Below are 13,323 nucleotides of genomic sequence, written 5' to 3'. Positions count from 1 at the left end.
CATTGGTGAGGCCATGAAATTACTTAAAATGTCCAAGGACATGGGGCGCTTCGGTGGCTCAGTCGGTTAAACATCTGCCTTTGGCTCAGGTCATGATCCCAGGGGCCTGGGATTGAGCCCCATGTCAGGCTCCCTTCGTAGCAGGGTGTCTGCTTCTCCTCTCTCTCTGTCTACCACTCTGCCTGCTTGTGCCTCTTCCTCTCTCTCCAAGTAAGTAAAATTAAAGAAAAAAAAATGTCCAAGTACAGGAGACTGGTTGAATAAACCATGGAGTACTATGCAGTTAAGAAAGAAATTATTGGGGCACCTGGGTGGTTCAGTGGGTTAAAGCCTCTGCCTTCGGCTCAGATCATGATCCCGGGGTCCTGGGATCGAGCCCCACATCAGGCTCTCTGCTTGGCAGGGAGCCTGCTTCCCCCCACCCCGCCCCTCTGCCGACTTGTGATCTATCAGATAAATAAATTTTTAAAAATCTTAAAAAAAAAAAAAGAAAAAATTATTTATTTTAATTCACATGTATTTTTTTTTCATGTAGCTACTGAATTTTTAGGACTTAAATACTTATTAAGTTGCTTAGGCCTATTTAATAAATTAAACCGTTAGGTGGTTTTTTTGACCTAGGAATGCTGTGAAACAATTATTGGTATGATAAGGACGTCATGAACTAAGAAAGTTTGGGAACTTCTGGTAAAGGCCTGTGAAGACTTTTAAGAGTGTATTTATGTGTGTAGTTATGAGCTCTGCGTGTAGTTACTATGGATTGTGGTCAACAAAATTTAATGAAGGCACTGCCCATAGTGGTAAAAGTGCTATGCTGGATTTTATGGCAGCCCATAAAAAGAGCAACCAGTCCAGTCTCGAAAGTTGTTGAAGTTTTTATTTGTTGGTTTTTCAGTTTCTTGTTTTTAGAGATGAGATCAAGAGAAAGAATCTAATCCAGACACAGTTTTTGGAGAGGCATAACCCACAGTGAGTGCTGGGAGACAAGCAGGCATACACCAGATTGGGGTAAAGAGGGATGGCTACAACTACCAGAAGAGGAAATGGGGCACCAAGAAAACGCTAGCATTCTAGAAGTTTGGTCCTGCTGGAACAGAATATCCGAGAAGAGATGAGACTAGAGAGTTAGGGAAAGAGCAGGTCTTGAAAGTTTCGTATGTGAGATTAAGGATTATAGGAGTTTGGATTTTATTAATAGGCAAGAAGGAGCTACGAAAGGGCTTTAAGCAGGGGAGTGTCACAGGACTGCCCTAAGCAAGAGTGGGTGGGGTGGGCAACAAAAGGCTAACGAGCTGCGGCAGCAATCCAGAACAGACCTAGACCGAGCAGCTGAACTAAAGCACAGCTGAACTAAAGCACTTGCAATCAGTAGCGAGCAGCCTCCATTTTCAACGAGGAATGATGATAGCTACTCAACTGCATTAGGAAGCAGAGGTCCTGTGGCTTAGAGGACTACCATCATGATCTTTGTGGAAACTGGGGATCTCTGCCCACCCTTCATGATGCATCTGGGAGTAGAAGTCATTTAATAATTTTGCTATGTTTTATTCTCCAACCTGACATTGTCAAACCTGATACCTAGTTCCAGTAAGTGAATTCAGCAACCCAACTGGATCCCAGACTTCAAAGGGATTATGGGTGTCAAGCATTAGGTCTATTCCATCTAACAGGGAACTCTAGCTGTGAAGGACCTGGAGAATAGTATCCTAATACTTTATGTAAGCTTGCTGGTTTTGGCTTGTACAGACTACCCTCTTGATGCTGAGGAATTGTACCTTAGGTATAATTTTATCAAAGATTCAAATTCTCTTCCAAAATTTACTCACATGACTCTTAAAACTCACAGAGCTTTACTTTCACTTTTTCTATATTGTAACCAAATCCTCTGGAGTGTAATAAGGTAGTAAGAAAGGTGTCTTAGAAAAACAAAGAATAACTGTTCCTAATGGGGGCTGGGGAATGAGTCATTTTTTACTCAGAGCTACATACTTTAAAAAAACAAAAAACAAAAAAACAAGAGATGAACACATCCTTCAAATTAAGCCCATTAAAAGCACATTTCCCCCCCCCAAAAACCAAAAAAAAAAAAAACAAAAAAAAACAAACACCAAAAACAAAAAAACCCCAAAACCGCACAGGCTTGGGAAGAGTAAAGAGAGTTGGCCAGCACTGAATAGCAATCAGACACTTACAAGAACTCTGCCACTTTTAAGCCTCTATATTAAACCCAAAGTGAAAATGATACCTGGTTTGAAATGGTAAAAACAGATCCAGGATACCTTCGCCTCTTCTACATTCTTCCCAATTTCGCCTCCCGCTTCCCAACATTCCCCCACCACCTCCTTTAGTCAAAGAATTAAAAAACAAGGTTTCAGGAGAGGTCACCACAAAATAGATTTTCCATGGTCCTCTCCAGTAGGGATTATTCAGGTATTTCAGAGCAAAAAGCAGTAATCGACTGCTTGAGTTCCTGACATTCTACTCCCCCAGGACCCCTATTCCAACAACACCCAACCACTTCTTCACGGCACACCCAGGCGGATGAACACTGCATCTGTAGGCACTCACAACAGAAACAGCCGCAACCCTAGGGCCCACTGGATGGCCAAGAGGGCTGAGATCATTGGATTCATGTTCCTGAAGCTCAGCTCAATCAGAAACTTGTTTTTCCTCAGCATTTAAGGATTAACTGCAATATGCAATGCTCTCAGAAATCGGTACTTTCAAATCCCAACTCTCCTGAATACTAGCTACCAGCCTCCAGCCAACAGCTTTTCTTAGCCTTAGTAAAGTACGGAAAAACTACCTATCTTACAGAGGTACTGCGGAGATTAAGAATAATATAACTAAAGGTCTTATCACAGTGTTTGGCAGGCAATCAATGTTATATGGACTGTTATCACCAAGAGGGTTGCTGAATTAAAAAAGAGATCTCACCTCTGTACAGTGATGTTGCTAAGAAACTGCAGGCCTCCCTCTCCTTAGTGTCTAAGAGTTAAAACATTTTACAAAACAATAAAAATCATAAACTTTCTCCCTTCTACTTCCAAATCATAATATTTTTCCTCATCAAGAATACATACTATTTTAAAAATGACTGTTCTTGCCACCCATTTATATGGGTTACAAGTGTGTATAACAGTGATACACACATATCCAAAAAGTGATTCTGGTACATCCATGTATATCCTGCAGACACTGAGCTTTGGACACAAGTGCAGGACCACCACCAGGCATTTGGAGAGGAAAGAAGATATCAGCACTTTTTTTTTGGACCTCTCGGAAGTGAAAACAACCCGACCATCTATACACAAAAATTATTCCCCCACACAAATGGCAGAAAAGATCCTTCCCTATAATTAGCCCTTCTTTTCCCCTGAAAGCCCTGCAAAGAAAGCGTTGTATGAAACTACTTTAAAATAAGTGATAAGATGGCTGCACATTCAGCAGACACACTAGAGAACACCAGGATCTTGACAAAGAAATGTGAAAGTGGCTACTGGTAAATCATGCCAAGGTCATATCAGGATGTCAGAGAATTTCCTCTACCCATGGGAGAAACAAGCCACTATAAGCAAGTCTACGATGTATTGTGTTTTCCAAACAGTGGTGACTTCTAATTTCCTCTTTTGTATTAAAATTACTGTATGGCTATCAACCCCAAACATAAACTTACTATCACTAGGAAATCTCTTCTTAATAACCCTGGATAAACATGTTTAAGTAGTTAAGTACTGAAGACTGGAATACAAGCTATTATAATGCCCAATCACAATATCCCAAATATAATTTTAACCTTTCAGAGGATAGTTTTGGAAGGACAGCAAAGGATTCTTCTTAAATTGTCCTTTTCATCACGTTAAAAAACATTAAGACAAAGCAAAGTCTGTATGTGCCAAGAAACTGGGACACAAACAAAAAACCAACAAAATAAATGATTCCTGAGGCAACTGTGGGGTCAGCTACACGTTCATTCATTCAGTGAAGAAATATGGGAATAACTTCTATGTATCAGTCATCACTTATGAACACAGGGATGCATAAGACATAGTTCCTGGCCTCAAAAAATTTAAGTCTAAAATTAACGTCTGAAGAGTCACAAGTCATTTTACAATAATATTGTACTAATAGACACAGAAATATATAAACTAGTAAAATACATTTAAATATATTAATAAACAAGCTGGGGGGAAAAAAAAAGACCCTCTACTGCAAATTTACTAACAAATTTTGTTATCCGAGTCTGGAAACATGACTAAAGTTGTACTTTCAGGACAAAAATTAACTAATGACACACGTTTTACAAAGGCCTCCACACTCCCCACCCTTCCCCCCAACACACACCAAACACAATTTGTAAATTGGGTGCTTTTCAGCTTGACACGCAGGGCGTGGCACGGGAGTTCTCACACAACCCCAAAGACACCTGGATAAGCTCTCACAAGTCTGGACATTCAGGTTTCTCAAGCAAAGGTCAGTTAACTCCCTAATTCTCCTTAAACCTTGAAACAACACTGCCACCTCTCTGTGCTGTCATCCCTGCCCACTTACACACATATACCCAGACTAAAGCATACAAATCACATCTTCCACTCCTGGAAAACCATAAGGAACAAATCCAGAGGAATTACCCTCTCACTCAAAAAATATCTGTATTCTCTTCCTCGCTTTAGAGGCTAGATTACCTTAATATGGGTAAAGCTGTGCAGTTCAATGCTGATCATCTAATGACTTCAGTCTGAAAAAGCCATTTCTTTAACTGGCACAAAACCCTGGCGGAGATGCTTAAAAAGCAACTGCTCTAGTACAGGCGAGGAGTGGAAGAAAGGGAAGGAGGGGAGAGGGGCGGAGTGAAGCGCGGGGACTGCGGCGGTGGCGACGGGTCCCCCCAGGTCGCGGGCACCGCCCAGGCGGGGACCTCGGCGCGGCGGGCCAGAGATGCAGGGTGACCTTCCGACGAGGCTAACTCAAGGAGGTGCTGGGCTCGGAGGACCGAGCCGCAGCCGCCGGCTCTCGGGAGTGCACTCGCCCGCACAGCAGTGAACACCGCGCCCGGGATTCCAGCCCGGGCTCGTCCCGCAGCTCGTTCCGGGACAGAACGCGGGATGTGCAATCTCGGCGTCCGGGCCCTGAGCCTGGGCCTCGGCCTGCTGCCACCCGGACACACCCCCGCCGCCGCCGCCCCGGCCGCCCCAACCCCTCCCGGGGCGGCCCGGGCAGGCATCGCTCACCTGCACCGCAAGCCGGTCCGCCGCCCCGCGGGTTCCGGAAGCCGCGGCTGGGCTGGCCTCGGCCGGAGAGAGCTTGGCCCTGACGTCTGGGAGGCTCCCCGCCGCGAGCGGCAGAAGGACGAGTCCGACGGGCGGCGGCGGAGCCTGGGCGGCAGGAGGAGGAGGACGACTCGGGGTGCTCCGCTCTCCGGAGATCCACCCTCCTCCTGGCCGCTCTGCAGCAGCCGCCACAGATCACTTCCGGGGCGCTGGGGGAGCGGGGCGGGGCCGGCTGGGGAGCAACTTCCTGTCCGTGGGCGGAGAGGAGGTTGTTGGGGGCCGGGGCTGGAGAACAATGGCCAGGAGGGCGCGGGCTTGCCGGCGTCCACCCGCTGCGTGCCGAGAGCTGGCTGCGCTGCCCTTCGGACCGCCCCACCCCCGGCTCCCCGCGCCGGGCGAGGTGGAATCGCCTCCCGGGGGCCTGGGAGCTGCCGCAGGCCTCGCGGAGGTTCCCGGATCTCGGCGTCGGCGCCGCGACGTCCTTGTCTCTCTTCTGGGGACCAAGAGGGGGTTCTCGGGGAAGGAGGGGAAAGCGGAGGCCGCCATCTTGCTTTCGGGGGCCGCCGCTTTTCCCTGGTTGTCCAAGGGTGGAGGCCGCTTGTCCCGTGGCCGGGGTTTTCCCGAGTGGAGCTGGCGACGTGGCTCGTTGCGGGCGGAATACTTGGAGATGGTTTGGCCAGTTCCCTGCCCTGGCTGGAGGGTTTCGGTAGCCGCCCTGGGCCTCAGGTCTAACTGCTGATCCCTGGAGAGCTCAGACCTTAGGGTGGTTTGTGATCTTTTACTGAGGGGACTCGAGCCCCCGGACACCGCACGTCTCGAGTCTGGTGCGGCCCTGAGATCAAACGGCGCCCCCATCTTGTGATTTGGTAGCTTGAGTTAGAAGGAGTTGCACTAAATCGGTTGCTCTATTTGACTCCTTCCACAGATTTGAAATAGATCGTTTGCCTAAGATCCGTTAGCACTTGGAGTCTTACCTGTTGACATTTATTTATCCCCTTATCTCCTCCCACTGTTGAGTAGCAATTCCCAGCTTTGCACAACTCGTTCAAGGAATGCCCACTCTGATGGGCCGACATGGAAGCAAATAATTATGATTGGAAGGATGGTGTATCAAGGTATACAGAGGAAAGAATGGATAACTCATAACTGCGTTAGATTTTCAAGATAAGGGATTTTCCAGCACAAACTTAAGGGTGGAATGGTAAATCCAGATCCTAGCAAAAAGGACATGCAGCAAAGGGAAAAATAATATGTGTTTAGAAGTCTGGGTAGTAATTACAGGACTTAAAAGTTAAAGCCTGAGTTGCTGAAAAGGATGAATCTGGAGAAGCAGATAGGAACCAAATTGTGAACCGTCTTTCACTCCTTGGTGAGGCAATGAATAGAGGAATTACCCTGGACAGTTTTACAATTTAGGCTGTTGGTAGAGGACATTAGTTGAGGGGAAGAAGAGGGGAAGAGGGCCTGTGGACAAGGGGACTTGACAGAAATCAAGAGAAAGGATTAGGACCATTATGGGGAGTGTCTGTGAGCACCCAAAGAAGATGGATTCCTAAAATACCAGGATGCCAAATCAAGTGATTGTAATTGTAATTGATTGCTGGGGGGAAGATTCTGGGTAAGCCAACGGAAGTAGCAACATGATGCCTTGTTTTGCGTTGGGGAGAGGGTAAAGGTGTAATTTACCAAATGGAATAGGGAATGGCTGGGATGGGAAAGGGGAGGGGATGTGGAAACAAGTGCCGTTTTGGACCTGGCCAGCTTGAGGTGCGGGTGATGCTGTCTCATGGCAGTTGCTACATGGGTCTGGAGTTCTGGGCTGAAGTTAGAAACACCACAGGCTTGTATCACCACATCCAAGCCCACTGCAGGCCCACTTTGTCAAGCACAGTTTCAAAACCACTTCTTTCTCCCTACCTTTTCTTGGGAAAATTGCGGAAATACTACATTTTTTAAATCCCGATGTGGTAATAATACATATGCCCATGCCAATACTCCAATGTTTAATGTTTGTATTGGACCGGAAAGGTCAGGCTTACGAAAAACAGTATGACAGTGATAACTAGTATATAAGCATAAACTCAAAGATGAAATATTATTAATTTTAAAAATTGTTAGGTTTAATCATTGACAATAAACAGCTTCTTTAAAACCAGCCAGAAAGGACTGAGGACAGTAGTTTGCACAAACACCTGTTGAGTGGAGAATGAGGAAGATGACTTCAAGAAGAGTGAGCAATGGGAACACAATGACAGACAACCTCAAGTTCATTAGTCAGCCTGTCTCAGTTGCTTCTTCATTGTTGATAGCCACGCTAACCTAGCTGAAAGCAGTCAGAAATAGAATGGATCATTTTGAGCAGAGGCTTTGGAAAGTAACAAATAATAAAAGCCCTATGAATAAGAGCTACAGTGGCAAACCAAAGAGTAATTATTAGTTTTTATTCAACATTTTTGAATATAAAAAATAAAGAATTCTCACCTTTAGTCCGTAGATTATTCAAATACATTATTTGCAGTTTTCCTAGAGTAGAAATACATGTAGGCGTATTAAACAACTCTTTAATGGGTACCATACTGAACTGGTAATGAGAACAATGATCTCGAGGCCTTTTTTGTTCTTTGTTCACCCTGTGACCCTAGCACGGTGCCTTAACCTCTCCATGCCCTAGTTTCTTTGTAAAATAGAGATAACAATAACCCTCTACTGGCCTACCTCTCAGAGATATTATAAGAAATAACAAATTAATGCTTTTAAAGCTCTTTGAGGTACTTGGATGAAAGGGTATAATTGTGACTACATATCATTAATAATTAGCACTAATATCCAGTAGAACTCATGAGCGTTCCTAAATTTGCTGCCCGGGCAACTCAAAGAACATGAAGGATTCTGTTTATGAAATAGGCTTAGATTTTTTAAAAAAAAATGAGATTTCTTCTTGTGAGTGTAAATTTTTATTATGATCAAACCTTGTGTATTAAATATACTATAAGTAAGAAGTAAAAGGAATTTTTAGTAACTACAGTTCTTATGTTCACTGCTGTTATAGATAATCTATATTTTAGGAGGGATGTATAGAGTGGTATGCTTTTGTCAGAATCTTGTTTTAGAACTAATGATTAGTTTACTGAAGTTAGTTTACTAGAATTTTCTATGAAAGCATTACACGTCCCAAAAGGGTAGTAAAAATTTTATCTGCAGTTACGTGTTTATCTGAAACCTGAAGCATTCCTGTGAATCTTTTGTCATTCCCATCATTGTTTAATCAGAAATACAAAATAAAATATATAGGTCCCTGAGGTTTTATCCAAAGTCTACCCCACAGTAGATGAAATTTTGCCCATTAGTTCGTGGCTTCGGTATTTCTATGTTGAAAGGCATATGCATAAACACATTTAAACATATTCATGGGTATATTATGTGCATATTTTATACATATACTTATTACATACCAATTTATAAAAATGTTATATGAATGTACATTAATACACATATAGAAACAACTGTTAACAACAAAAACCTCTTTGGGTGTATTGGCCAGATAAGAAAGCAGTGGTTATTAGCAATTTGTCACTATTGATGGAAAAACAACTCAAAATACATGTCGTTGTCTATAATACCCATGGTACCTTAACCCTTATATTACTTCATTTTGTTTTCACAACAACTTTGTGAGGCACACATTATTCAGAAAAAGAGGCCCAGAGGGCTTAAAGACTTGCTACAAATTGTCCAGTAGCATACTCAAAGTCAAACTTTGGAGACTCCCAGAGACACTGTTCCCTGTAGTACTTGATACTGTGGTTACCAGCTTGATATGACTGTTAGACCAGAACGTATTTATAATATGACATTCCTGGCTTATGAGTGATAGACTGCAGGATCTAAAATTCAGCCACACTTGAATTTTTGAAAATTAAGCCTCTATTCTTATGTTTATGGCAGTGTCTTCACCAAAAACTTTGTTTTATTCATCTTTGTATTCTTCATGATGTCAGGCATAAATACTCAAAGTATTTTAGGGATGAAAATAAAAAGTATACTGTGATGATCAGTTGACCAAGAAAAAAAAAAAAAATATATATATATAGATGAGTGGCTCAGTCGGTTAAGCGTCTGCCTTCAGCTCAGGTCAAGATCCTGGGGTCCTGGAATCAAGTCCTGCATTGGGCTCCTTGCTTGGCAGGGAGTCTGCTTCTCTCTCTGCCTTCCACTCCCCAGCTTGTGCTTTTTTTTTTTTTTTCCCCTCTCTCTGTGGCAAATAAACAAAATCTTTTAAAAAATTAAAAAACAGGTGGGTGTGTGTGTGCACGTATAACAGCTTCCTAATTCTGATCATCAGTCAAGTCAGGTTTGGGAAGCTCCGGTTTCATTAACTTATCCAAAGTCACCCAGAATCATAAATAGAGCCAGAAACAAACAAATCTTGTAAGTCCAAGTTAAAGATCTTTTCACTGGACCTTTACTGTCTACATATGACAGGGTAGGAGAGCAAAATAGCGATTTCATTTTTAAAATTATTTGTTTTACTATATTGTGTTGTATGGTTTTATTTTTACTTTTTAAAGATTTTATTTTTAAGTATCTGCACCCAGCTTAGGGCTCAAACTCATGACCCCAAGATAAGAGTTGCATTCTCCACAGATGGAGGCAGCCAGGTACCCCTCTGTTACATGGTTTTAAGATTAAATGAGTTTATACCTGTGGAGTGCTTAGAACCTTATCTGGCATGAGGCAAGTACGGTGTTAAATAATAAGTTTTCCAACTACATTGCTCCCGTTGCCCAGGGTTAAAATTGGTAAGATTATGTTAGATACAGGCATTTTCTATGTAGAAAAAAATGTATGTAAACAATGGTGGAATCCTTTTTTTTTTTTTTTTTTGGTCCTAGAAGCTTTGAATTTGTATAGCTGAAAGTATTTCTATGTTGTTTCTTTTAATCTTTCCTGACATAGTAAAAGAAATGTTAATAATATACCTATTAAATAAAGTTTTGGACTTGAGACTGTGTAGTATTTTCACATCATTTTCTTTAAGACATAGTTAAGGTACATGAGATGATGTACTTTATTTTACATTGTCCTCCTATCACTAAACTAGTTCCAAAAATTGATTCTTACTGTTGTGTAATCAAATATTCACTGTTTAGAAGCCATTGGCTGCTCGGATTGACCTTTCAAATGAAATATTTCCCTGAAACAAGGTAATAGATAAACTTGGTTCTTTTTAATTTCTCTACTCCTCTACAGGTTTCTCTGTAGTCTTTCAGCCTTGAACAAATGTTTGTACTTGTTAACTATAAATAAAATCGTACATTTTCATCCTGAGTAAATGAGGAACCCAATTTGATATTTAAGGGCTCTTTGATATATTTGGAGAAAGTCTGGCAAAGTATGCCTTTGGTCATCATCTGTGACTGTGAAAATTGATACTCATCTTAGTTTTTGTTCCATTTTATAAGTTGTATGACTTTTCAGAGGAATTATCACATAGCAGCAATTTCTAGTGGCTCCGGTATTCCTTTGTGTGTGTGGGGGGCGGGCATACACATACACGGGGTGCCTTCACATCTTCATGCAGAACATGAATTTAGTCTTTAATATACTTCATTAAGTGAATTATACTATACCCTTTCCTGAAGGTGCGGATAGACCAGAACAGAAGGTATTTACAAAGTCAGGAGGGACCTGGTAGGTAGGATTAGACCAGAAGGTACAGATCTGAGAAGCCAGACGGGAGAACTAGATGCCATTAGTGGTGAAACATCTGGCTACTGGAGTCCAGAGTCAGCCAACAGAAGGGAATTAAATTAGCATTTATTGAATATCTACTATATTTCAGACTTTGCAGCAGTTAGCTTACAAAAGAAGGAACATTTGGCTAGGCTTCATAAATCTAGGAGGTTTGAGTATTGGAAGTCAGAGAAAATAGTATTAATAAGCAGGACACTTGAACAAATCCCATTATTCTCTGCCTTTTAAAATACTTATACTGGGGGCACCTGCCTGGCTCAGTTGATACAGCATGTGACTCTGATCTCGGGATTGTGAGTTTGAGCCCCACATTGGGTATAGAGATCACTTAAAAATAAACACTTAAAAAATATTTAGGGGCACCCGAGTGGCTCAGTTGGTTGAACAACTGACTCTTGATTTCAGCTTAGGTCATGATCTCAGGATCGTGGGAGCATGGTTGGACTCCATGCTCAGTGGGGATTCTGCTTGCCCCTCTCTCTGCTCCCACCACAACCCGTTCATGCTCACTTTCTTTTTCAAATGGATGAATGGGTAAAATCTTTAAAAAAAAAAAATACTTATACTGTGTAGTTTATTATAAGAATTAAAAATTACATGAGATGTTATGTTAGTTATTATAACCAAACACACATCTTTTGAACCGTATCCATCCCTTCTTTGTTCTTTCTACCATAGACAAGCATTGTTCTGTCTGTTCTGAATCTCAACTCCTCCTATCTACTGGAGGACCTATCTCCATCCGTTGTTCTCTTCATTGTGTACTCAGCTCTTACCCTACTGGTTCCTTGTCATTGGTATTTTTATTGGTACAAGGTATCTCCCTCATATCCTCTCTCCCTCTAGCTTCCACCTAGATTCTTCTTCCTTTCAGTAAAGAAAATTTTCCAGAGAATTTTTTGTGCTTGTTATCTCCCCTTCCTCACCTCCACGTCACTCCTCAACCATTTGTAGTCAAGCTTGCATCCCCAACACTACTCTGAAACTACTCTGATAAAGTCACCAATATCACCCCTATTATATGATCTCTCTCTCTCTTTTTTTTTTTTTTTTTGAAGAGGGTGAGGGGCATAGGGAGACAGAGAGAATCTTAAGCATGCTCCACTCCCACCACAGAGCAGGACATGGGGCTTGATCTCACCACCTGAGATCACAACCTGAGCTGAAACCAAGAGCTGAATCCTTGACCAACTGAGCTACCCAGGCACCCCATGATATCTCTAACTTCTTAATGTTTCAACAACTTTTGAATTTATCGATCATTCCTTTCTTTTTGAAACAATCTGTTCTCTTAGCTTCTGTAATACTATACTTCATTGTTTCTTTTCTGGCCACTCCTCGTTGTCCTTGGTCCCTCTGTCTTCCTTGGTCCTTCTGTCTTTGCTTAAATTTTGCCATTCCAAGGAAGTCTAAAGCTCTTATCACTCTTCTCTGGTCTACATGTTCTCTTGGAGGATCTCATCCATGCCCAACATATGGATAATACGTTGATGACTTCTAGCCATGAGCCCACTCCTGAGCTCCTGAGCTCCTGACACCCATATATTCAGATCCTTCCTTATATCTCTTTGGTGTTTCATAGGCATCCAACTCAAACACAGAATGTCCACACTGAACTGATGCCATCACTCACCCAAAATGCCCCAAACTGGAAATCTAAATGTTTACTTTGCATTTTCCATCTTCTCCCTCAACATCTACTCTATCACCACAATCTTTTAAACTTTCCCCCTTAGGATATCTCGAAGTCATCCATTCCACTCCGTATGTACTCCCACTTTCCTAATCTGAGCCATTTCTACCTGCTTACCATTACTGCCGTCCAGATCCAGTGGGTTTAATGTATTCCCCTCTATATCCACTCTTCATGCTGCAACTCTTATGATCTTCCAGAGGCAAATGGATTCATATAATTCCTCTGCTTCAATACTTTTGGTACTTCCATTAATCTCAGGATGGTTCTGAATTCCTTTATGTGTCCTATGCAGCCTTATACAATCTAATGTCAACTGATCTCTGTAGTCTCATCTCTGGTCACTCATCATTTCCCTCATTACACACACACACACACACACACACACACACACACACACACATCCAGGTCCAAGAATACAAGTAGTTGTCTGCTTTTATATATTCTGTGGTCCCCCAAAATGTGTGAAAGTTAAATGAACAAAAGTTAAGATATATTGTACAAGGTTTGTAAGATTATAATACAAACACTAGAATATTTCCAATTATTGTACAAAGTTTTTATTTTTTCACCCCTGCCATATGTATACCTAATATATTTGAAACC

At 42.1% G+C, this 13,323-nt stretch overlaps 1 protein-coding gene across 1 annotated transcript in view; it reads right to left on the bottom strand.

Moving 5' to 3' along the window:
• The window catches only part of LOC111157020 (RAS like proto-oncogene A), a 75,727-nt gene extending 70,239 nt beyond the window's left edge, over positions 1-5,488 (bottom strand). Inside the window, exon 1 of the mRNA XM_022518221.1 lies at positions 5,232-5,488. The gene's annotated coding sequence lies outside the window, so the exon portion shown is untranslated. The remainder of the gene's footprint in view (positions 1-5,231) is intronic.
• Positions 5,489-13,323: the final 7,835 nt, after the last annotated feature.

This window comes from Enhydra lutris, unplaced genomic scaffold (genome assembly GCF_002288905.1).
Source record: "Enhydra lutris kenyoni isolate GAN:26980312 unplaced genomic scaffold, ASM228890v2 scaffoldscaffold51, whole genome shotgun sequence".
Classification (NCBI taxonomy): Eukaryota; Metazoa; Chordata; class Mammalia; order Carnivora; family Mustelidae; genus Enhydra; species Enhydra lutris.
Note: the sequence above shows the minus strand (reverse complement) of the source record. Positions and strands in the feature narration are given on the sequence as shown.